This window comes from Asparagus officinalis, chromosome 6 (assembly GCF_001876935.1).
Source record: "Asparagus officinalis chromosome 6, Aspof.V1, whole genome shotgun sequence".
Taxonomy (NCBI): Eukaryota; Viridiplantae; Streptophyta; class Magnoliopsida; order Asparagales; family Asparagaceae; genus Asparagus; species Asparagus officinalis.
In genome coordinates, this window is record NC_033799.1 from 33,094,921 (window position 1) to 33,121,723 (window position 26,803).

Below are 26,803 nucleotides of genomic sequence, written 5' to 3' on the forward strand. Positions count from 1 at the left end.
TCTCCGAGTGTCAATGTTGCGCACCTGAACCCCGACAGTCAGTGTTCGACAGATTGGCGGATGTCGTGAGATCTACCAAGAGACGACGTCGCCATAAGAAGAAAGATTCTGAAACCGAATATCCTCAGGTCACCATCAACATGACTGGCAGAGGGAAAGTATCTTATCCTAGTTCTGATGAATCAGAAAGGAGTCATTCCCCGACCGTTCGGGAAATCTGTGACGAGTTCGAAGGAGTGTATCGACGTACTCGGTCCCGGACGGGAGCTATCCACCCAGTAGACTATCGAAAGTTGGCCAAAGGAATTACTATAAGTGATGAGCACTCGGCAATAGCTGAATCTCAATCTTCAAGCTCTGTTGGAGCACAAAAAGTTTCTGTTTACATGACGGCAAATCCCGAGGACATAGCTAAGAGAGTGGATGAACATCATACCATGCTCCAGGCACAACAGGAGACACTTCTCCAATTGAAGGATATGTTCGCCCAATTTCTCGCTGAAAAAGGGCAAAAACCCGAGTCTTCCCAGAGGACTACGTCAAAGGGAAAGCAGAAGGCGCACAAACACTCAGATCGTGAGACTCACAACTTGGATTCTTCTTTTGACAATGAGAAGGAGATGGAAAAAGAGCTGTATCCTCAGTCAACCAAAGTTGATGAGCTAGAAGCCCGCCTTAACGCAATGGCCAACAGAAGCGAGCTTCGCGAAGAAGGAGTAATACGGCTTTACCCTGCAGAATGGGATACAGCTCCCTATCCGCCAAAGTTTAAGGCACCAACGCTACAACCTTTTGATGGTACCGGATCGCCGAACCAGCACATCTACTACTTCAAATCTCAGACCGAAGATGTGGTAGCAAATGATGCCATCCTGACACGCTTGTTCATCGGCACCCTTAAAGGAGTGGCCTTTGAAAATGATGCCATCCTGACACGCTTGTTCATCGGCACCCTTAAAGGAGTGGCCTTTGAATGGTTTATGAAATTGCCTGCTGGATCTATCACGCTTGTTCATCGGCACCCTTAAAGGAGTGGCCTTTGAATGGTTTATGAAATTGCCTGCTGGATCTATTCAGAAATGGGTAGACTTAGAAAGGCTGTTCTTGGCCAGATTCTTCGAGGATGATACAGAAGTCTCAGTCCCTACCCTTCTTGCCACTAAGCAAAAGAAGGGAGAATCTATCAAAACCTATGTTGAAAGGTTCCGCAGCATGGCATTGCGATGCCCATCAGGTATGACTCAATCAACTCTGGTTGAAACTTACAGGCACAACTTGCAGACGCAGCTCCTCGCTCAGATGGGAGTAGCAGAATGTCGCTCCTGAAGACAACTGGTTTCGCAAGGAGAGCAAGCTGAAGAGATTGTCGCTCGGATCAAAGCTGAAGAAGAGCCACAACCCAAGCCGCAACAGCAGCACAATCAGAACAACGCCCAGCGGTCTAAGGGGAAAGAGACTTTAGCGGCTGATTACACGCAAGTACCACCGCCTACCAAGCAAGGCAAGACGCCCAATCAACAAAGAGCGCCTAAGCAATATTCGTTCAAAGAAGAACATGTGGACACTCTGTTCCAACAACTTCGGAAGAACAATAAATTGCAGCTCCCTGAAATCAAAAAACCAGATGAAACAGGGAAGGTAGATGACCCCAATTACTGTCGTTATCATAGGTTCTTGGGACATCCTACCAGAAAGTGTTATGTCTTCAAAGACATCCTGCAAAATCTGGCAAACGCAAATGTGCTCACCTTGAAGCCCGAACAGAAGACTGTATCCACTAACCTGATTGCGGTCCAGTTCGATAACTTCCCCCCTGTAGCTGCTGCAGATGGTGTCATTCCAGTCCATAAAGGGGAAATGCACTTGAAGAACACCGACTTACACAACCAGAAGGACAGGGGGTTGGTCACTCTCACTATCTCAAAGGGTGAGATCATGTGGGTCCATCCCGACCTAATTGGAGACCAGCATTGGACGAATACTCCACCCAGGCAGAAAAGAGGTAAGGCTAAGTCATCCAACATGATTAGCCCCTCTGTTAGTGAGAATAATGATCATCTCAAACTTCTCACTGACTCAGAAGAAGAAAGGATTGTTCTAGCAGCATACCCTGAAGGCAACCCTGGCACTCGGTCAGGGAAAGCTTACTTGAGAGACTATGGCCAGAGTGCTCAAGAAACCGAAGAACAGCCCCAAGAAGCTGGGGGTTCTGTACCGAAAAAGCCTGCTGACAAAGGGAAGCAAAAAGATCTCCGGTTCAACAAAAATCTTCACCTTGGCGAAACAAGCGCCCCTTACCAATTCAACGTGATGGCGCAGTTGGCCAATATACCTGCCAGGATCACCCTTTATGAGCTCTTGAAGTTGTCCAAAACCACCAGAGAAGCTCTGATTGAAGCTTTGAAGAATACGGAGAGTTTCATCACTCAGGTTACTCCGATTCCTGAAGCATCTGAAGATCAGTCCTGTCTGCAGTGTTCACAAGCAGCCAAAAGCCTACCCTGCATATCATTCACTCAGAAAGATATGCAAGTGAAACATAAACATGACAGACCTCTGTACTACACAGGATACATCGGGTCATCAGAGATCATCCGCGTTCAGGTTGACCCAGGCTCGGCACTTAGCATCATGCCATACAGAGTTATGCAAGTTTTAGGGATTCCCTTACATCGGTTGCATGCTACCCAAACCACTATCTTCGGATTCAATGCTAACAGCACTCGGCCTATGGGAAAGATCAAACTCAGATGCCAGATCGGAGATCTCAGGTCCGAAGTGGCTTGTTACATCATAGATGCGGACACGTCTTACAACCTGTTATTAGGGCGACCATGGATCCATGCGAATCGCATTGTCCCATCCACACTGCATCAAGTCATGAAATATGTCAATGATAAAGACGAAGTTCGAACCCTGATTGCGGGAAAATACCCCTTCAAGGGAGTGGAAAACTTCCATACCGATTCGGTCTTCTACTCAGAGTCGCAAGAGACAGAAGATATCGACAGTGGTAACGAGGCCGATGTCGAACCAGACCCGCTAGGGAACTGTCCATGGGAGCTGAACTTTAATGTAATTGGTCCAGTCGAGGGCAATAATAATGTACCGAGTGAGGGCGAGTGGTGCATTAATGAAGATTTTATTTTGGCGTACTTGTCGGATGAATCTTTTAAACTTGGACAAATAGAACACAATCATAATGCAGGTACTAGCTCATGGCATACATTACGTGCAGAAGCATGCCTCACATTGTCGATTAAGTCATCCTTAACTTCCGACGAAGAAGTGGAAGATGCACAAAAGGCTTTCTTCGAAGTTCCGTCTAAAAAGAAAGGGCAAAAGTCAATCCGTCTCGGTAAAGTTAAACCCACACCACTTCGACGGGGAAGCTCAGAAGAAGATGATGGAGTTCCTCAATTTCATTATCATGAACCCAATTCTATACATTTAATGAAAAGAATGGGGTATAACTTTAATGAAAAACAGGGTTTAAACTTTGGGAAAGGAAGATGAACACCAATCCGAATGTCTCTAACCCCTAAAGGAAAACCTCCGGATTACTATCAAAAAACCGGAAGAGGCGTGGGCTACGTCACAACGCCGTCAGCCTCGGAAAATAAAATCAGTAATTACCTGCGTCACGACCATTCATCCGGAACATCTTCATATGAGTCCGACGTCAGTGTTGGGCCTTTCTTCAAAAGTTTAACTGTGAACATAGCTTCAATTAGTCATCCAGATGAAGACACATGGGGTGATGAAGAATTAATTGAATTCACTGACGATCCTTGGATCAAACGCCTCAACATCTTGTGGGATATGTGCTTTGAACAACGCGAACCACCCACTGAAGATAAAGTGATTCAAGTCAACATGGGAGATGAATCTAACCCTAAGCCTATCTTTATAGCCGAAGACCTATCATCATCCGAAAAGGAGGACCTTATATCTCTCATCCGAGAATATATAGATGTCTTTGCTTGGAGTTATGAAGATATGCCTGGTCTTGACCCGAAAGTGGCCACGCATCGTCTCAACATCGATCCGGACGCAAAACCCGTCAAACAACAACAACGCAGGTTTCGTCCAGAGATCATGGAATCAATTGAGTCAGAAGTTAAAAAGCTTATAGACTCATGTTTTGTTAGGGAAGAACAACACCCAGACTGGGTGGCCAACATTGTCCCAGTTCCCAAGAAGAACGGTAAAGTCCGAATATGCATCGACTTCCGCGATCTTAACGCAGCTTGTCCAAAAGATGAGTTTCCGCTTCCTATCACCGACGTCATGATCGACAACACCTACGGGTATGAAAGGATGTCTTTCATGGACGGATTCTCCGGGTACAATCAGATCAAGATGCACCCGGACGACGAGAAGCATACTGCTTTTAGAACACCACTGGGGGTGTACTGCTACACGGTGATGCCCTTCGGCCTGAAAAATGCAGGTGCAACTTATCAACGTGCAATGAGTGCCATCTTCCATCAACACTTACGTAAGAAGATCGAGTGCTACGTTGATGATATAGCAGTAAAAAGCCAACATAAAGATGATCATCTTACAGACTTGAAGACAATGTTCGAGATCATGCGAACACACCAGCTGAAGATGAACCCGACAAAATCGTTTCTTGGAGTTTCGAGCGGAAAATTCCTGGGATTTATCGTTACTTCCAAGGGAATTTCTCTTGATCCAGAGAAAGTGCGTGCCATCCAAGATATGCCGCCTCCGAAGAATCTCAAAGAACTCAGAGGTTTGCAAGGCAGGCTAGCCTACATTCGAAGATTTATATCAAATCTTTCAGGGCGTTGCCAACCTTTCTCTAAGCTCATGAAGAAAGGAGTATCCTTTGTTTGGGATGGTGAATGTCAAAAAACATTCGAGGAAATCAAAGAATATCTTACCCAACCGCCGGTTCTTGTAGCCCCAATATCAGGAAAGTCGTTCCTGTTGTACGTGAGAGCCATGGAACATTCTCTCGGAGCTTTGTTGGCCCAGAATAACGATCAAGGTCAAGAGCAAGCCATCTATTACCTAAGCAGGACTATGTTGGGAGCCGAACACCGATACAATCCGGTTGAGAAAGAACGTCTCGCCTTGGTATTCGCAGTTCAAAAGATGCGACATTACCTGGTTGGACAAACAATTCACGTCATCTCCAAGGTGAATCCCTTGAGAGTGCTGATGACCAAGCCATCATCTCTAAATTGCCGACTAGCAAAATGAGCCATTCTCTTGTCACAATATGATATGCAATTTATGCCCCAAAAGGCAGTCAAGGGTCAAGCATTGGCAGATTTCTTAGCTGATCACCCGGTGCCAGGGACATCTAAGTTGTATGAAGAATTGCCTGATGAAGTCGCCGAAGCTTGCATTATTCAAGAAACCACGCAGGTGTGGAAATTATTCTTCGACAGTGCATCGAGAGCAAATCCTCATGGAGCAATCACTGCAGGAGTGGGAGTCGTACTCGTTTCTCCGAACAGTCACATAATCCCAAGGGGGTTTTCCCTAATTGAACCATGCACCAACAACGTAGCCGAGTATAATGCCTTGCTATTAGGAATGCAATTTGCCGAAGAACTTAATGTTCAACACCTCGAAGCTTATGGTGACTCCCAGCTCATCGTTAATCAAGTCCGAGGGGAATACGAGGTGCGGCATGAGGATCTCATCCCATACCATACCGCAGTACTAAAGCAAGCTGAGAAGTTCGAAGGTTTCTTTATTGAATACATTCCACGAGCTCAGAATGCTTACGCAGACGCTTTAGCCTCGCTGGCAACTTCATTAGCACTGCCTCCAGGGGCTGAAACTACAATCTCAGTTGCAGGGCGCGAGTTACACTGTTTCAAGATACCTATGGAGGAAAGCCCCGATGAGACGACGACAGGTGAAGTCTGTACAACCTCGATGGAGTTTGAGGCTAGAGATTGGCGATTCCCGTATATCGACTATGCCATATACGGAATATTGCCCGATGAGCCGAAGGAAGCGGCCACTATCAAATGAAAGGCCCTCCAATTCTATTATGACGCAGTCTCTCAGACCCTATATCGTAAATCACATGACGGAGTTTTGCTTCGATGTCTCTCTCGGAAGGAAGCGAAAGAGGCCCTCAAGGAAGCTCACGATGGAATGTGCGGGGCTCATCAGTCCGGAGCTAAATTAGGAGACCGTCTTCGACGAATCGGCTATTATTGGCCGAAGATGTTCTCAGACGCGGTTGAATATGCTAAACGTTGTCACGCATGCCAAATTCATGGAGATTTTATCCATCAAGCGCCAGGTAATTTACATCACACATCTGCAACTTGGCCATTTGAAATGTGAGGCATGGATATTGTGGGACCAATTTCTCCTCCGACTTCCAAAGGACACCGGTTCATCTTGGCCATGATCGACTATTTCTCCAAGTGGGCAGAAGCGATCCCGCTAAAAGAAGTCAAGACTTCAAATGTAATCAAGTTTATCAAGCATCATGTCGACTACCGTTTTGGAGTTCCGAGACAAATAGTTCACGACAACGGGACACAGTTTGTCAGCTTTGGATTCCAGAGATTTTGTGATAAATTCAGAATCCAAAGTGTCGCATCTACAGCATATTATTCGCCAGCAAATGGTCTTGCAGAGGCTTTCAACAAAACCATAGTAAAGCTTCTCAAAAAGTTTGTTTCCAAAAGCCGGCGTGATTGGGATGAAAGACTTGGTGAATGTCTGTGGGCTTACCGCACAACAGTAAGGACCCCTACAAGAGCTACACCATTCTCTTTGGTATATGGCTGTGAAGCTGTATTACCATTAGAAATTCAGATCCCGTCTCTGAGAGTCGCAGTCACAACTGGACTAACAGAAGAGGAAAAACATCAACGACGTCTGCAGGAACTTGAGGCTTTAGACGACAAGAGACTTCAAGCTCAACAACAGATTGAACTATATCAAGCCCGTATTTCTAAAGCCTACAACAAAAAGGTTAAGGAACGGATTTTCAAGAAGGGCGATTTGGTTTTGTTTAATCGACGACCCATGGTGATGACTCATAAAACTAAAGGGAAGTTTAACCCTAAATGGGAAGGGCCTTTTGTCGTGGAGACAGTCTATTCTAACGGAGCTTACCGTCTCATCAATAAGAAAGGCGACAGACTTATGATGCCAATTAATGGGAAGTTTCTTAAGAAATATTACCCGTAAGCTACAAGTCTCTTGAGCTTAGCTGGGGGTTGCTTATCAAATGTTCGTTTGAGTAAAGAAGTTCTCCTACTTTGTATGTCGTCAAGTTAACATTACACCTCTGACGATTTAAGTTATTGAGAATCATTATAATAAAGGAATTTTCCAAAGTCTTTCAGATAGCTATCAGCATAATCTGTTTGGTGAAAAAGTCCCAATTTTGACTGCGTTCAGTCCTCTTGAACACAAGTCCTATGGCTGCGTTCAAAACATGTCTACAGCTGCGTTTCAAGTTCAACAGCTGCAGAACCTGACACTGCGTTCACACCAACGAACGCACAACATGATCATTTCAACTTCCAGAAAGTACTCTACAAACTAGAAGAAATCAAGTTTTTCTAAAAGACCAGACTTATGAATATAATCCAAGTCTTGAAGTCGCGGTCAAACCTGTTTGACAAAGCCTGATGTCCTCAATGGGCCTGCATGTAAACCATTCAGACACGAGGAAATAACTTTTCAGAAGTTCTCATACCACAAAAAAGACTATATCATTTCAAGAGATGTCCATAGGTCATCACAGGCAAAAAATAATAATTGTCACAAGAGTACCAAAAAGTTATTACAGACAAAAAAAAGCTATTTAATATAAAAAGGTGGTTCTCGAAGGGAAAAGGACGCAATACGGGCTTTGGCCTGAGCTATACGTGCAGCATGCTTGGCTCGAACATCTGCTTCAGCCCTCCCCCTCAATTCTTCAACAGTGACAGCAGCAGCAACAGATTCTGATCGCAAAGCCTGAAGAGCCTCCTCTATCTCAGGCTTCAAGTTAGCGCTCTGCAGTTTCTCTAAGGATTCCACAGTACGCCTGAACAAGAAAACCTTCTGGGCGCAATGATCAGTCCAGTTGCGATTGATACGTTCAAGCAAGTCCATCACATCAAAGAATGAATCCAGGAAATTGGAAAATGGGGCCCATCCTTGCTCAGAGATGAGGTAGGCTTGCTTCACCATGTTTTCCAGGAGTTCTGTGAGGAAATGCACACTCTCGAAGTCTGGTGTGAACACTTTATCACGAGGGACCATAGCAAGGGGTGTGATCAGAGGGGCGTCCTCTTGGAGCACTCCTTCTTCTTCATCATCAGATACAATGAGGGGATCAGCAGCAGAAGTCCCACCTTACAGCCAAAAAAAAAAAAAGCAAAGTCAGAAAATGCAGATAAATGCAAACGCAGTAAGTTAAGCATGCGTCGAGATCAGCCTGAACGCAAGGAAGCTAAACCTGCGTTGAACAGCTATGAACGCAAGAGTTCTTCCTGCGTTCAAGAATAAGGGATCAACCCTTCATCTTATCAATAAACACGGAAGTCCTCTTCCTCATCAAAGAACACATGAATGGTTGTTCGTATCTAAGGTGAACAAATCTCATCAACAAACACAGAAACTTCTCCATGTGTTCAATGTCACGAGTTTGATTCTTCATCATTACAATGGACACAAGAAATTCTTACAGAATCCAAAAGTCAAGAAGATGAACAGTTTTCACTAAGTGCGAACTCTGTGCACCTTCAAGTTCTTTTCAAGATCGAAGAGACGAATCCTATTCTTCATCATCAACCAGAATTCATCCAAAGAATTTTAGGAAAACTCATCGACGAAGAATGCTTAAACGAAGAAGGCAGCGAGACTTACCTCGATGACCAGGCGTCGGAGGCGTTGACGGCGGCCCAGAGGTGGACTCAAAAGCATCCTTCGACGGTGGTGGAAAGTGCGCCATCTGTTCGTCGTCACTCGAGCAAGATTTCTGGGAAGCCATGGCCAGAAGACAAGACGAAGAACTAACGAGAAGAAACTCGTTTGAGAGTTCAAGAAAGAAGCTTAAACGTTAAAGCCTCTTGACATGACTAATCAACCCTATTTATAAATAATTAATGACGGTGTAGAGTTCCAAGACTCCCGACGGGTGTGGTCTCTTCGTCATCATTGCAATCGCTTGAACTTCTGATTAGACACGGGACGAATCCCTGTGTCCATAAAACCGGACTAAACGCAACAATCTGGAGATGCGTTCTTCCAAAAATACGCAGCTCCACTCAGGAGCATGAACGCAGGGGGTACCCCCATTTCTAGAATCGGATTTTTTTGGAAAATATGCTGCTTGAGTTTAAAATTTCTGCAGAATTTAAACAAAATAGTGGACAAAGTCTTTCCAATCCTAGCAGTTAACACATGATGGGTTCCATTCCTACAGAATTTGAACTCTATCTTCTTCAAAGTTGCTCCGATCGCAACATTCCTACCTTATCGACTCTCGTCAATAGAGCGATAAGTCCTCAAAGTTGTTCCGAGCGCAACATTCCTACCTTATCGACTCTCGTCAATAGAGCGATAAGTCCTCAAAGTTGCTCCGATCGCAACATTCCTACCTTATCGACTCTCGTCAATAGAGCGATAAGTCCTCAAAGTTGCTCCGAGCGCAACATTCCTACCTTATCGACTCTCGTCAATAGAGTGATAAGTCCTCAAAGTTGCTCCGAGCGCAACATTCCTACCTTATCGACTCTCGTCAATAGAGCGATAAGTCCTCAAAGTTGCTCCGATCGCAACACTCCTACCTTATCGACTCTCGTCAATAGAGCGATAAGTCCTCAAAGTTGCTCTGATCGCAACACTCCTACCTTATCGACTCTCGTCAATAGAGTGATAAGTCCTCAAAGTTGCTCCGAACGCAACACTCCTACCTTATCGACTCTCGTCAATAGAGCGATAAGTCCTCAAAGTTGCTCCGATCGCAACACTCCTACCTTATCGACTCTCGTCAATAGAGCGATGAGTCCTCAAAGTTGCTCCGATCGCAACATTCCTAATTTATCGACTCTCGTCAATAGAGCGATAAGTCCTCAAAGTTGCTCCGATCGCAACACTCCTACCTTATCGACTCTCATCAATAGAGCGATAAGTCCTCAAAGTTGCTCTGATCACGACACTCCTAATTTATCGACTCTCGTCAATAGAGCGATAAGTCCTCAAAGTTGCTCCGATCGCAACACTCCTACCTTATCGACTCTCATCAATAGAGCGATAAGTCCTCAAAGTTGCTCCGATCGCGACACTCCTAATTTATCGACTCTCGTCAATAGAGCGATAAGTCCTCAAAGTTGCTCTGATCGTAACACTCCTACCTTATCGACTCTCATCAATAGAGCGATAAGTCCTCAAAGTTGCTCCGATCGCGACACTCTTAATTTATCGACTCTCATCAATAGAGCGATAAGTCCTCAAAGTTGCTCCGATCGCAACACTTCTAACTTATCGTATCGACTCTCGTCAATAGAGCGATAAGTCCTCAAAGTTGCTCCAAGCGCAACACTTCTACCTTATCGACTCTCGTCAATAGAGCGATAAGTCCTCAAAGTTGCCCTGAACGCAACACTTCTACCTTATCGACTCTCATCAATAGAGCGATAAGTCCTCAAAGTTGCTCCGATCGCAACACTTCTAACTTATCGACTCTCATCAATAGAGCGATAAGTCCTCAAAGTTGCTCCGATCGCAACACTTCTAACTTATCGATTCTCATCAATAGAGCGATAAGTCCTCAAAGTTGCGCCAATCGCAACACCTTCCACTCGTCGACTCTTAACAATAGAGCGATGGGACCACAAAGTGTGCCACGTTAATATCGTATTCCTGGCACTTACCATATTCTTCCAGTATTTAAGGCAAAAATATAATACAGGAAGAATAAATAGTTGTTGTCGCAGTATCAAACTGGTATTTCATTGGTCCATGTCAAAACATGATATGAAAAAGAAACAATAAAAAGCCAAACGGCAGCACTACCTTTATTCAAAGGAAAACAAGGTGACCTAAGAGAAGTGTTGTTCCTACCAAAAGAACGATACAAAAATAGGCTCATCAATTCATCAGATTAAATGAAGCTAGCTGAGACTTAATGTCAGAAAGTTTTTCTTCATGGTTGGCTCGAACCAGCATCTCGGCCCGTTTCCGAAGCTCATCCTCACTAGACAGCATAGCAGCTACCTCCTTCTTAGCCTCTTCCAGAGCACCAGCTTTGGCACGGTAATTCACCAAGGAAGCAGCACTCTTGACGTTGAGCTCAGTGATAATAGATTCTTCTCGTTTGAATTGAGTCTTCATCCTAGTCAACTCCACTTCAGCAGCAGCAATCTTCTCTCGCAAATTCTCCAGAGAAGTATTCGAAAGTGTCAGCTCAGCTTGTTTTTGAGCGTGTAGCTGTTGCAGTTGTTCAACTTCAACCTCTTCTTCAGCTATATGACGTCGAGCGGCCTCATATTTATTAAGTTCTTCGGCTCGAATATCCTCAAAAGTAGATGCAATCTGCGCTTGGATATCAGCGCGACCCAAAGCCTCCAAGAATCTGAGTTGTCCCTCTAAACGCGAGATGGCTTCGGAGCAGCGCTGAACAACGTCGACGTCACCTACGAGCTTGAGGTTGTTCAAACTGTTCGTGAGCATGGGCTTAAAGGTATCAAAAGTATCTCGTCTGGCTAGCACAACCTCAATTATTTTCTTGGTAAGCCCTCCCAAGTAGTCAAGGGAAATCTTGACAAAATCTGGTACGTCTGCGGGGCTCGAAACAGCAATAGGTGACGGTACAGAAACTTCTGAACATGCGAAGCCAAGTAGAAGACCAGCAGGTGATTTCGGTGTAGTGGCTCGGGAAGGAGTGCCAATATTCAGCTGAGATGGGCTCGATTGCAAAGCCATCAGTTCCCCCATTTGAGATGACCTTGGCGCATCTACAACCTCTGTAGAAGCTAAAGAAATTGTCAATAAAGTCGGCGGTGGGAGAGTCGTCGTCGAGATCTCCAAGCAAGGTGGCTCTGACACTTGAGCCGGCGCTAGCATAAGCTGTTGCGTCGAAGGAGGGGTGACGGTACTCGCTTCATGTATCATAGGATCTATGCGAGGAAACTATTTAAATACAGATCAAAATTAATCGCAAGCCGAAACAAACGATGCTTACCAGTGAGAGGTAGGGGAATGTAAGCTGATGCCTTGTCAGAAAAAGATGGTGGTGGAAGATCCCAATCATCAGGATTATCACTGTCATCACCCAGGTTGTCATTATTCCCCTCATTTCCACTTCGGTCACCATCATCATCTGTGGCGCCTGCACCTTCACTATGATCCATAGGTTCCTCTTCGCCTGCGGGAGGGAATGTTGGCGCATCTTCAGTGACAGTAGGCTTTGCTATGATTCCAGTAGTAGGACTAGGCTGTGAGTCGCTTACAATTGGCAATAACACGGAAGTGGAAGGAGACTTGTCCGTTGTCAAGTCTTGCTAGGCAGCCTCTAGAGGTTCTTGGACATGGGATATGTCTTCTGCAACATGAGAGGCGGTGGAGGCAGTATCATGAAGCGTGTCTTCGGGGACAAACTCTACGCCCTCTACAAAAGATTCATCTCCATGCTCTTCTTCATGCAATGAATGAGCAGAAGAATCGTGGCCTCCTAAAGCAGGACCAACTGTGGGGAGACCAGGCCGAGGCGAGAGTTCCATAGCAGTCAATTCTTGTTCTTCTTCTTCGATATGCCATGCTTTCTGAGCATCCGACATAAGTTTAGAAGCAGGGGGTCCGAGCGCTAACTTCCGACGAGCTCTTTTATCATACTTGGCTTCGTCAGCCGGCCCTAGCGCTCTTTTTCCAAGATCACTCTTACTCCGAGTCAGAACTCTTGAAGGTTCCACCGCATGAGTGTCTGGCACCCTGACCTCTTCCTGAGCTCGCTCCGGTGACTGGTGCCGTCCGCCCTCTGTAATTGATTTTTCATATGACAAATATTCGTTGGCACCTCGGGCACGAAACCTTTTAGCCTCTCTTTTCGAAGCATACCAAATATTCGTTGGCACCTCGGGCACGAAACCTTTTAGCCTCTCTTTTCGAAGCATACCATTTGCGGATGGCCTTCAAACTTTAGCCTCTCTTTTCGAAGCATACCATTTGCGGATGGCCTTCAAACAAGAAGTATTCATATTGTAAGCTAAAATCTGAGAAGCAGCCTGGTACCAGGTACAGAAGCTCAGAGAGGTACGAGCGTTGGGCATCTTATGGGGCAGTCGGAATTTTGCTCTGGTACAACCAGCCACTGAGTAAAACCAAGCTCTCGCTCCTTCGTACACATTACCCGTGTATGCAAGAGTAGGGTTGGGGTTCCCAACATAGAGCTGATCATAGCCAAATTGCCGAGAAAAGCGATAAGGCTGATATGGTTCAATAAAGCATTTCCTCCCTTGTCGAAAAATAAGATAGCCCGGACGAATGTTTATGAGCCACCAAAAGGCACCCCTGCTAAGCATGGTGAAAGAATTCGGTCCCGGAGAATCTTGATGAAGTTCTCCATACGCGCCACCCTCGAAAGCAGGAAACTTGACAGCAATCTCATAATTATAATCCCGTCTCAAAATTTCATGGAATTTAACTTGGTACCAACCAGCCCATTCAGAGGTTTCTAATTGCTGAACAAGGGGAGTTGAAGTTCCACTTGATTCAGGAGTAGTCATTATCGGAGGGCAGTGCAACACGAACTAAGATACCAAATAAATGTACGGTATTGGCACCCGAGGGGTTGGGGTCTGAATGATGGTCTTCCCATCGGAATCCACTTTCTTGACAGCAATAAACTCGGAAGATAGTTCCCGCAAGCCACTTTGTAAGCAGCACACCATGGCTGAAAGAAGGTTCAAGGGTCGTCCATAAGCCAAAAGGATGGCGGGATACAAGACTTCTACTGTAATAGCGTCCACCGGTCTTGTGGGTACCACGCAGCGCTTCAACCAAAGAGTCAGGAAACCAGCAAACAAAGCCATATCAGAGATAGGGACCTCTGCCTGATAGTGGAAGCTTTCGAATGTAGTGAACGCTGGGAAGACATCCTCCTCTACCTCGCAAGTATAATGAGAGGTTGTATCGTTGATGCGTTCAGTGATCTCCTCGAGAGTGCTGGCGGCCAAACGAGTCACCTCAGCCTCCTTGTCCCACAGATTTCGGAAAAGATACTCCGCCCACTGTCCTTGTTTTACGCCGCTTGCTCTTTTACCGGTAGTTTGCGCACATATCTGGAAATGACACATCAATTCCCAATAAGTGTTGTAGATATCGGGAGTACCATTTTTCAGGATCTCTAATTCCCTGCTACCGAGAACGAACTCTTCATAAGGCAACTCTCCGAAAGACAATCCAGAGATCTCAAACATCTCGTGAAGAGCGAAGCCCAGTTCACCAACTGGAGTGAAAAAGGTGTCGGTGTGAGGGTTGTAGAATTCCAACATAGCGAAGAGTCCGCTGTAATTTGGAGAAATCCCATATCGAGTGGCCATTATTGGAACCTTTAGCTCCGAAATCCTCAAAGGTTCTGTTAGCTCCTCCAAGACGAAATTTATCATCCGGGCCCACCAGTCTGCATCACTGGAGTGAACCCAAGTAGGGGCCCTGAAATCCCGAGCAGGGAACTCTCCTTTGACAGAAATAAATGTTCTGATGAACACCTCCGCCAACTTAGCAGACTCTCCGACAGGATGCTCTTTTTGGAATAAACCTGGCTTCAAAGCCATAAAATTATTGAAGCCAGCGGGATGAGTACCCCGATGAGTGATGTGCCCCGTAGCAACACCGCCTTGGTCCTGAACGAGTTCCCAATTCATCGACCGCGGGATAGAAGCGCACTGATAATAAGAGATCGGCCACATCCGTTCCAAATTGGGAAGGAAAAGAGGACGGTTGTTGATGACTTTCAGCCATTTGTAGTTCCCTTCCGACACTCGCTTGGGGTCCATCTTAACAGAATCCCCGAAGAGGAAAGACGGCTTCTTTAAAATCTCACGCTCTGCGGTTTCAAATTTGGCATTCGTAACCAAAGACCTGAGAGTCTCAGGAAAAGCCTGAGTGATGAGTTTTGCCCGTTCCTTGTGGGTATCCTGGAATATTGGATACTCGAAGGCAAAACTAAAAATCGTATTCTTCACCGCACCTCCCGCATGACCGAAGTAATGGTTGAAGGAAAGAGGCTCGTTGGAGTAGCATACTGCAAATAGAAAAATTAGTCAGAAGAAGTCCAACTCAAGAATGTAAAGTTCGGACTTGCGTCCAGATCATTAAATACAGGATCTCAACCTGCATATAAATTTTTGAACGCAAGGTTTAGACTTGCGTTCAGATTCTCGAATGCAGGGTCTCAACCCGCATCTAAAATTTTGAACGAAAAGCTCAGACCTGCGTTCAGAGTCTTGAACGCGGGGTCTCAACCTATACCCAAGATTTTAAACGCAGGGTCTGAACCTGCGTTGAAATTTTATGAACGATGGAGCTAGCCATGCGTTTTCTTAAAATTGATTACCAGCCCAGAATTATCTCTTGAGCTTAAATACAGATCGTTAATCAGGGGTCAGGGACGTGAGATCTATCAAACCAACTTCCAATGGTTCAATCTTACCATTAATTGAAGAAACCAGCGACGAAGGCGCGAGAACTTGATCATCCCCGGAGATTCTAGCCGAAGGAACATCCTGATCCTGGGCGGCCTTCGATTTAGAAGCCATTTTCTTCTTGGGTCCCATGGCAACCGTGGCGAGGAAGACGAAGATGGGCGAAGTATTTAGGAACAGATCTTTTCCTCCGTTGAAGTGCTGGAGAAGATGAACAGGAGCCCTGTTAAGAAATCGAGTAAAGGGGGAAAAAGTCGAATGACCTTTTGATTTGACCTCAATGGCCTATTATAAACAGCTGTAGCTGTCAAATCGAAGCGGGATTTTAGGCAAAATCTCACCTGAAACGTGATTTTCGCGTTTTCAAAAAGAGAGGCTTCAGTTACCGAACGCACCCTCACGTCCAAATGGTAGAATGCATGATATAAGCATGCGTTCTGGCGACCGAACTCGGCCTATCACATAAATAACCTTATCAAAAGGGTTAATATTCCAAGCAATGGCGATATGATCAAGGGAGAAGATAAAGTGAGTCCCTCTGAGGTCATCTTCCTGACTAAGCTGGGGATAAAGTCCCTCTTATACAGGCTTGTTGTTCTCTCCATCTATGATAAGGCCCAATTCATTTCAGGGAATGAGGAGGTCAACGAAGGTGCTCCACTTAACCTGTGATGTGGTGCATTTGATCAACAAAATCTTTGGGTTCCAAAGTGTTTCAAAAATTCGTCCCAGTCAACCGCGAACTTTTGAAAACTTTGGAGGGGGTTCTGTAGGCTGTCTAAAAATAGTAATAGATAGCTGATTCCCCATCAAACACCGATGATGGAAGTTACAATCTGACGACTTCCAGAAGGCTACGACTTGAAGACTGTCATATATCAAGGAGTTAAAGCAAAGATTACGAAACGACAATCTTTAGCAACGCTCTGACAGAAAGAGATTACAAATCGACGATCTCTTCAAACCAAGACGTAGAAGCCCTCACTGAATACCATCGTCAAGATATAACACCAATTCGAACACCAATGCCGCTTCTTATGTGAGAGGATTGATATTCGAACACCAATGCCGCTTCTTATGTGAGAGGATTGATCTTGATGGCTGCGACAACAACATGACTAACATCATATTAGCAACTATTAGGGATGCTGATGAGCAGTGTAATGATTCTAGAAAAGCAGGAAGATCTAGAGAACTGTGAGCCAATATTCAACACACTGAGGAGCACATGGTGAAACCATGCAAAGAAATCTTAGTGGAGATCATGACTTGCAGTTGATAGAGCGTTATTGAGACGCCTCAGTTGTCACAAATGGCCTGAGTAAAACCTTCTTTACTGGTCATTGGTGTCATCCATATATATAGACAGAGAAACCCGAACACAGCTCATCACCGCTGCCCAACGTAGCTCATCACCGCTGCCCAGCGCAGCTCATCACCGCTGCCCAACGCAGCTCATCATCGCTGCCTGACGCAGTTCCAACCGACGTCGAACGCAGTTCTATACTGCTGCCAAACGCACCTTCAAATATCGAAGAACGCAGCTCAATATCGCTGCAGAACGCACCTCCAAAGGCCGCGTTCAAGCACAGGATCTATGCCAGAACGCATGTCAAAGTTCTGACCTGTTCAAACACGATCTAGGCAGTTTCGGAAACCGCTATTCACCCACGATTTGAGGAGTGGCTTACGTGGGTTGTTATACCCGATTAATGGGGTAACTAAACCCCCATTTAGGCGCGGATTATGGGGGCGGTTACACCCCTAATCCCCCTATAAATATCAGCAAACTCAACAAAGTTAGGGATCAGATTTTTGATAATCAGATCGAGGGGTCGGAAGATAGCATCGGATTTTGATCACTTAGAGAGGATCTTCTGATCAGATCTTCCAGAATTAGAAAAAGGGGATTGACTCCTTACACAGTCTGGGGAATCAACAAACGGAGGAGTTCCAAACCTTCGGTACTTGGCTTATTAACCGAATTATTTTCGGTTCGAACAACTCTAATACTGTCATTAGAGTTTGTTGCTTATTCTGAATCACAAAACTCGTCAAGAGTTATCAACAAGACAAGACCGTTGTTCCAGTGAGTATAGATATTCGGATCGTCAACGAGAAGCAAACTCGACGCAAGCATTCGAGGGAGGCATCTCATCGCTACCGTGAAGAACCCAAAATTAAACAAAGGGGAGAATCCAGATCATTCTCTTCTCTTTTGTAATCGGAAATCCAATTGTAATCGAGAGTTGAGAGAGTTATAATCATTCTTTTTCTAAGTAGTTAGAGAGAATAAAATCAAATACAGTTCTTTCCTTATTTTTCTTATTACAAAATTTTCCACCAAACAGGGCCGATCTTGAAAGGCTCTTCCTCGCCCGCTTCTTCGACGATGACACAGAGGTGTCAATGGCCACCCTCCTCTCCGAAAAGCAACGAAAGTCAGAGTCAGTCAATGACTTTGTAAAGAGGTTCCGTAACCAATCTGTCCACTATCGGGACCAAGTTTCCGAATCCACGCTAATCGAGATATGCCGTAATAATCTCTCGATCCACATCCTATCCAAAGTGGGCGCGGTGGAAACCCGGACATGGAAGGAGCTTGTTCGTCAAGGCGAGCAAGTGGAAAACATGATCAAAAGGCTAGAGGCCGAAGAGCCGCAGCCCAAGAAGGGAGCTGCAGAACCAGCCGTGCCAAAGAATCCCCCTCGGTCCAGAGGAAAAGAGATCATGGCCGTTGACTCTGCCCCGGCGCCAAAGGCTGCTCAAAGGCCGAAGCCCAGACAATTTGAACAACGCCCCCCGCGGCAATACGATTCAAAGAGGATAGGTGGTCGGCTGCTGCGGACATTCGACACTGAATGCGCTCTGCTCAAAGAGTGGGCGAATTAAATTGCCAGAACCGGAGAACTTGATGGAAGGTGGCGACAAAAACCAATGACCCGAGTTTATTCGCGTGCCTACACACGAGTTCTAGGGGCCACCCACAACGACCCAAGTGTTACGTCCTCAGGATTAAGCCCAGGCCCTCTACGACGCGGGCGGCGTCCTAAAAGAAGGGAGAAGGTTCAAAGCAGGTGACAACGAACATGATCACCGTTGAGCTTTGGAACAAATCTCCAGAGGTCCAAGCTGCCCGGCGGGGATAATTCCCATTCCCAGGCCGTCTTGAAGATCAGCCAACGTGAACCCTCACAACCCCAAAGCGAGCAGAAAGGTTTACTGCGCAGATTCTGGCCATCGGGTCAGGTGATGTTGGGTCATCGCGGACCTCCCTCAACGATCGAAGCAGTGGACTAGCAAAAACCCTCGAAAGAGGTTAAAGAAGACATTGTAATCGTCATCTCCGCATTAAATAGGTGGGGAAAGAACAGGGCAAGTGACCACCCTAAACCGACTCCGAAGAGGAAGGCCATGCCCTCGCACGAGAGGGGAGGGAAGGAATTCCGAAAAGAATACCGCGCGAGGGGGCGGAGAATCTCGCAGGACGCTTCCCACCAGGCCAGCAGGCAACTGGCCCCTCTAATCCGACGGACTAGGCTCAGCTGGCCAACCTTTCCCAGTTCAATGTGCTGCGCAACTGAGAGAGCATACCGCGGCGCGTAATCACTATGTCACGACCTCCTTCGTTATCCAGGTCTAGCCGGGAGCCCTACAAGAGGCGTTAGCCGACTCAGAGGTGTTCTCCACCCATTTCTCGAAAGAGACAGAGGCAGAACAAGAATGTGCGAATTGTTGCCAGGTCTCTGAGAGACGGGTCCCGTGCATCACTTTCACTCCTGAGGACATGCTCATCAAGAGCACATCTCATGATCGGCCGCTGTACTTCACAGGATACGTCGGTTCGTCGAAGGTGGATCGAATTCAGGTCGACCCAGGTTCTGCGTTGAGTATCGTACCCCTAAAGTTGATCAAACACCTGGGGATACCGCCAAAACGTCTGTCCTCAACCACCACAACATTTTTGGCTTTAACGCCACGGGGACACGGCCGTTGGGCAAGATCCGCCTGAAATGTCGAATAGGCGACATGAAGACGGAGGTGACCTGCTACGTCATCGATGCCGAACCTTCCTACAACGTACTCTTAGGACGCCCGTGGATCCATGGCAACCGAATAGTCCCATCCACGTTACACCAATGCCTGAAGTATGTGGACGATTACAAGCGAGTGAAGACGGTAGTGGCCGACAAGCAGCCCTTTAAAGGCGTCGAAAACTACTTCATGGATTCTCTGCTGTACCAAGACCCCGACGAGCCACCGGCGGAGGAGCTGGAGAGTGGCAACGAGGCAGACAGCGAGCCTGAGTACGTACCAAGCCCCCGACGAGCCACCGGCGGAGGAGCTGGAGAGTGGCAACGAGGCAGACAGCGAGCCTGAGTACGGCGACAGCTTAATCCTGAATGACTTTGAGTCAATTGTAATCGGTTACGAGAGTCACAATGTAACCAACGCTGTCCAGGCGAAGGAAATTATCATGAATGAGAAGTCCAACTTTGCTTATTTGTCGTCTTGCTCCACATCCGAGGATGATGCGCCCAATAACCTATGGTCAAAACTCTACAGTGACCCCTCCCTGCACTTGCCAGTATGCTCGTCATACGTCGCCAAGGCACAGCCGATCAAGTCATCGCAAGCTGTGCTCGTCGTGCCAGCCCGGAATAATTATCGAAAAGATATTATCTTTGGTCGAATTGATCACCCCCTACGCACGCTATGGGATGAATCTGAGGACGAGGACCCAGCGTCCCAGTTTTCGCAATACAGTCAAGTGGCGAAACGTATGATGAGCGACATGGGGTATGACCCCACTCGTTTAGAGGGCCTGAATTACGACCGAGGGCGCAAAACGGTCATCCGACCCGCTTACGTACCCAAAGGGAAACCCTCAAATTACTTCAACAGAACTCGGAGAGGCTTAGGCTACTCCTCCTCCTCGTCGGATTTGTGTTTTTACGCCAACGAGGATTCCGACTATGCGTGTTCGGGGGACCAATCGTCAACAACCTCGACATGAGACTTGGATGTCAGCGTGAGGGACCTGTTCGATAACCTTACAGTTAACATGACTGTAATGGATCCCGCCGAAATGGCAGAGGATGGACAACTTCCACTTTATGACGAGACATGGGATCACCATGTTAATGCCCAGTGGAACAGTCGCTTCGAGCAACGCGAACCACCGACCGAAGACGAAATCCTCCAGGTGAACATGGGTAGTGAGGCGAATCCCAAGCCCATATTCATCAGCGGCAGTTTGCCTCCCCAGGAAAAAGAGGATCTCATTGCCCTCATACGGGAATATATTGATGTCTTCGCGTGGAATTACGAGGACATGCCCGGCCTGGATCCGCGGGTCACCACGCATCGCCTCAACATCAGCCCAGACGCCAAACCAGTCAAGCAACAGCAGAGACGGTTTCGCCCTCAGATCATGGAAGCGATCGAAGCCAAAGTAAAGAAACTGATCGAATCCGGTTTCATCAGGGAGGAGCAACACCCCGACTGGGTGGCCAATATTGTTCCGGTCTTGAAGAAAAACGGTAAGATTCGCATCTGCATCGACTTTAGGGACCTTAACGCTGCGTACCCCAAAGACAAATTTCCCCTGCCCATCACGGATGTCATTATTGACAACACGTGTGGATTCGAGAGGATGTCCTTCATGGACGGTTTCTCGGGGTATAATCAAATCAAAATGCACCCCGAGGACGAGAAGCACACTTCATTCAGAACCCCTATGGGGGTGTACTGCTACACCATTATGCCCTTCGGACTAAAAAACGCCGGCGCAACCTATCAACGCGCCATGAGTATGATCTTTCGAGATCATCTGCGGAAGACGGTCGAATGCTACGTGGACGACCTGGTCGTGAAGAGTCGCCGTAAGGAGGACCACCTCCAAGACTTTAGGGCAATGTTCGACCTCATAAGGACTCATCAACTCAAAATGAATCCTACTAAGTCATTCTTAGGGATGTCTAGCGGTAAATTCCTCGGTTTCGTCGTCACGACGAGAGGAATCCGGATCGACCCAGACAAGGTGCGGGCTATTCAAGAGCTTCAACCGCCCCGAAATCTTAAAGAGCTAAGAAGCCTTCAAGGACGATTGGCTTATATCCGAAGGTTCATCTCAAATCTTTCGGGCAAATGTCAACCCTTCTCTAAGCTGATGAAGAAAGGTACTTCCTTCGTGTGGGACGAGTCTTGCCAAAAGGCCTTTGAGGAAATCAAGGCTTATCTCTCGAACCCAGCTTAAGGGCGTTGATTATAACGAGGTATTTTTATTCGTTGTGAAGCATTCATCGATTATGATTCTTTTGGCATTGGTGGTACATCTAGATTTGGATTTGGTCCAGACGGATGTTAAAATAACCTTTCTACATGAAGACTTAGATGAAGAGATCTACATGATACAACCTATGGGGTTTAAAGCTGTAGGAAAGGAGGATTTGGTATGCAAGCTGAAGAAGTTCCTTTACGGATTGAAGCAATCATCGAGACAATGGTACAAAAGATTCAACAGCTTTATGATTGGCCAAGGATACACGGGGAGTCCATATGACCAATGTGTTTACATGCACAAGCTATAGGATGTTGAGTATATTTATTTGTTGTTATATGTTAATGATATGTTTATTGCTTCTAGGAATTCTTCGGCTATTTGAAAGTTGAAAAATGAGCTATCATCTGAGTTTGAGATGAAGGATCTTGGAGAAGCTAAGACAATATTGGGTATGGAGATCGAGAGAGACATGGTGAAGGGGAGACCGAAGCTTACACAGAGGAGCTACTTACAGAAGATGTTGAAGAAATTCAGCTTTGATGGCAATACCAAGGCGGTGAGTACTCTATTGGCTCCCCACTTTAAGCTTTTAGCTAAGATGTTACCTGTTTCAGTTGAGGATAGAGAGTACATGTTAGGTTCCATATGCCAATGCAGTAGGTAGCTTGATGTATGCAATAGTACTGTGTACGAGGCCAGATTTGTCACAGGTCGTGAGCATGTTGTTCAGGTACATGCACGACCCCAGAAAGGGTCATTGAGAGGCTGTGAAGTGGATTCTACGGTATATTAAAGACACCATGGATGTTGGTTTGGTATTTCAAAAGAATGAGAAGATTGAGCACGATTGTATTGGCTATGTGGATTCTGATTATACGAGGGATCTTGACAAACGCCAGTCTACTTCAGGATATGTGTTTACATTAGCAGGAGCACCAGTGTATTGGAGATGTACACTTCAGTCTACAGTGGCTCTCTCTACTACGAAGGCGGAGTATATGACGGTGATTGGATCTGTGAAGGAGGCTTTGTGGTTACACGGATTGTTGGATGACTTGGGGATTGCACATGAGTCCATTCGGGTGTATTGTGATAGCATGTTAGCTATCTATTTGGTAAAGAACTAGGATTATCATGCACACACAAAGCACATTAATGTCAGATTCCACTTTATTCGAGATGTCTTGGATGATGGAGATGATATATTGGAGAAGATCCACACAAAGGACAACCCTGCGGATATGTTGACCAAAGTTGTCTCGGGTGTGAAGTTTGGTCATTGTTTGGAGCTATTGAACATTCTTCGATGTTGAGGGTCTTTGAAGGCCATTCGGGTGAACTACGTGAGGCTTGATTCCTTGGGCAAGAGGATACGTAGGTAGTCATTTTTGATGCAGCTGGTTGAGGTAGTTAATATCAATGGGGGAGATTGTTTGAGCTCTCGTTCGGGTTCCTGACTTATTGTGGATTGAGTCCATTGTCATGAATTTATTCTACTTCGTATTGAACGAAATAAGTGAGACATTTGGTTGTTTTAGTGTTGGCTCAGTTTTGAGAAAAACTTCGCTGATGTGGAGAATTATAGAAACGACGAAAACATCGACGAAGTTCAGGAAAACAAAGCAGGAAACAGTCTGGGTGCTGTTTGGTCGACCGACCACGAGACAAGTGGCGGTCGACTGGAAACATGCACACTACAGAATGTATTTTCGGATCTCTGGCCGGTCGACCACGACATCAAGTGCGGTCGATCGCGAACCCTGTAATCAATTTTTTGAGTTTCTGTCATTCTGTCCAGTCGACCGCGACGTCAAGTGCGGTTGACCATGACTCGGGTCTGAGCCTGGGCTTTGTTTTCTGACCTGTTTTATTTTTGTGTTGATATATAACCCTAAACATGATTATTAGGGTTAATAGAGATAATATTTTGAGTAGCTTTTGAGAGAGTTTTGTGCATCATTTGAGGGAGAATTTGTGAGAGATTTTGAGAGCTTTGTTTGAGGGTTTTTAGTGAGATTGTAAATCCTATTTATATTCTTTTTATTTCTAATAGCAAAAACTCCTCCCTCCTTATCCCATGGCGTAAGATTGATTAGTAATTTGAATGTATAATTTCCAAACATTAATGACGTAAGGGACCAATACTAAAAAAACTATAATTATTAATAAAAAAATAAATTCTTGAATTCATCAAAGAAAAATAGTAGGTTTTATCTAGTCATTAAGGATTTTGTTCAGTTATAAAAAAATCACTTACACTTGTTATTTACTTCCGTTGTTGTTAATTCGGCGACCGAGCATTATAAATATTCAAGAAATTTTTTCTAGAATTTTCTAATAGAATATTCAAATTCAATCAAGAAAGAAAATATAAATTATTTGATCAATTCAAAAATATAACGTTGTACTCTTTTACATCTTCCCAATTACTAATTGATTTGTCAAAATGATTACTCTCTAGTTTTAGAAAATTATAAAATATAGTCTGAGAATGATTTATACACATTATGCATTCATATTGATTGTATTTTAACAAAATAATTCATATCTATCCAATATAAAACAACATCCAAAGGTTTAGCTTAAGAAGTTAGAAGAATACAATAACTACAACAATATTCTTATCCAAGCTATGAGCTTCATAAACTTATAAGAAGACGAGTAATATAAAATGTTAACTTAATTTATTTTGTCAAATAATTTATTACAAATCATGAAAATTAAAGGGAATCAGAAGGATCACACATCCATCCCAAATAAATATTAAATTTCTCTTAGAGATTCTTATAGCAAAAGATTTTTAGAGTTGATGTGTAGGATAAATTTAAGGACAAATAACCCAAACCAGTTTACTGAGTGATAGACTTGCTATAAACTCCACTTGTATATAATTGATGACACATGTGCCTTAAGTTGTGCTTTTGTTTAAGGTTTTATAAAACTCCCACTCAACTATTGGTGGCATGTCAACCCACTCCCCCTATTTAAAACTGAGTAAATCTCCGTCAAGTTTTGGGTATTTTGTAGATAATCTATCTTAGATTAATTTTTTTTTATTTAATCCCTATGAACTTTTCTCACTTGAACTTAACCTCTCAAAACTAATATCATTATGTCTTATCTATTATGTGACAAGTATTTGACTTGGAAAGAACAAACTATCCATCAACCATAAAAGAATTACCTTGATTTTTGTCAGATGAAAGAAAAAGAGATGATATAGAGGAAAAAGAATTATAAATTGGTTATGGTCCTTTTATTATCAGTTTAGGGTCTCTTTTTTTTATTAAAATTACTTTCTTCAAGATGGTATTTTGTCCAAATCACATATCGAGGTAACTACATTAAGGGTGTTTGTTAATAGTGTTGGCCTTTTTGTTTTGATGATGTTTAGCAAACAATTTATCACTAATGTTGTTTGTCTAGTATTTGTGATTTTTTATTTATTATAGACAAACAACATGTTAGAGGTTGGATGGAATTGCGCCATAACGATCATATCAAATGGAGGTTGACGGAAAGAGTGGAGTGGAGCAATGCAATTCAAGTTGAAGATTCAAAGTTCAAACTTCATCCGCAAGTTTACCAAGTCGAGCCTATGAGACCTATAGCTTGGGTAATCTAGTTTAGGAGTTTATTATTATGTGTGTTAAGTACTTTAAGCTCAAACATATATACACACACATTTTATTGGTTTCTTCTGTATATTATATATATATATATACTACTTTTTATATATATATATATATATATATATAATATAATATATAATATATATTATATATATATATATACATATATAATAATATATATATATATATATATATATATACAACACAAGTTTTGGTTTATATATATATATACATAGTTATATATATATATACACACACCTTAATTGTGGTTTCTATGTATATATATAGTTATATATATACATATATGTTTTGGTTTGATAGTTTTCAAGTTTTAATATGAAACAATTGAATACAATTGAAAATACATTTCTTGTTTCATACTTATATGCATATATATGATTTTATCAATATCAATTTTATTTAGTTCAATGAAATCATATTTATTGTTTTTGAAAAGTTTGCAAAATATGCAATTTTGTGAAAATATTATATTCTCAGTTTTTGGACTTAACAATAATCATATACATATTTTATTAAGTCTACAAAATCATTTTGTAATATTTCAAAACATGGTTAAGCTAAAATGTCAAAACTCATGTGTTTACGTTTTTATATTTTGGACTATTTTGTAAAATGAAGAGATTTCTCATTTGAGAGATGCTTTTTGAAAACCATTTTTGTAACATGTATATTATCATGTTTACAATTATTTTCCAAAGTTTTATATTTTTCTAATTTTATTTGCTATTTTTAAAAGAGGTTTGAAAATCAGATTTCTGTTTAAAACAGGCTGTGTGCATGTCTTGAGTCGACTCATGAACAATGTTGAGTCGACTCATAAACTGTTGTGTAGTTTTCAATTTGTTTCTGATGAGTCGACTCACAACATCATGAGTCGACCCACCAGGTTGAGTTGACTCATACCTATCATAAGTCGACTCATAAACTGTGCTGGAAAGTGTGTTTTGTTTCTGCTGAGTCGACTCATGACTTCATAAGTCGACCCATGATTTATGAGTCGACTCATAATTTTTATGAGTCAACCCATAAGTTGATTTTTAGCCTGTAATGGCTACTTATGAGTCGACTCATGAACAGTACTGAGTCGACTCATAATACTGTAACGACTATATTTTCAGATTGTACTGTTTTTGGGTTTTTGGTCTTTTTGCCTTGTTTTCTCTTGGCTTTGGGGTTCCTATAAATTGTACTGTTTTTGGGTTTTTGGTCTTTTTGCC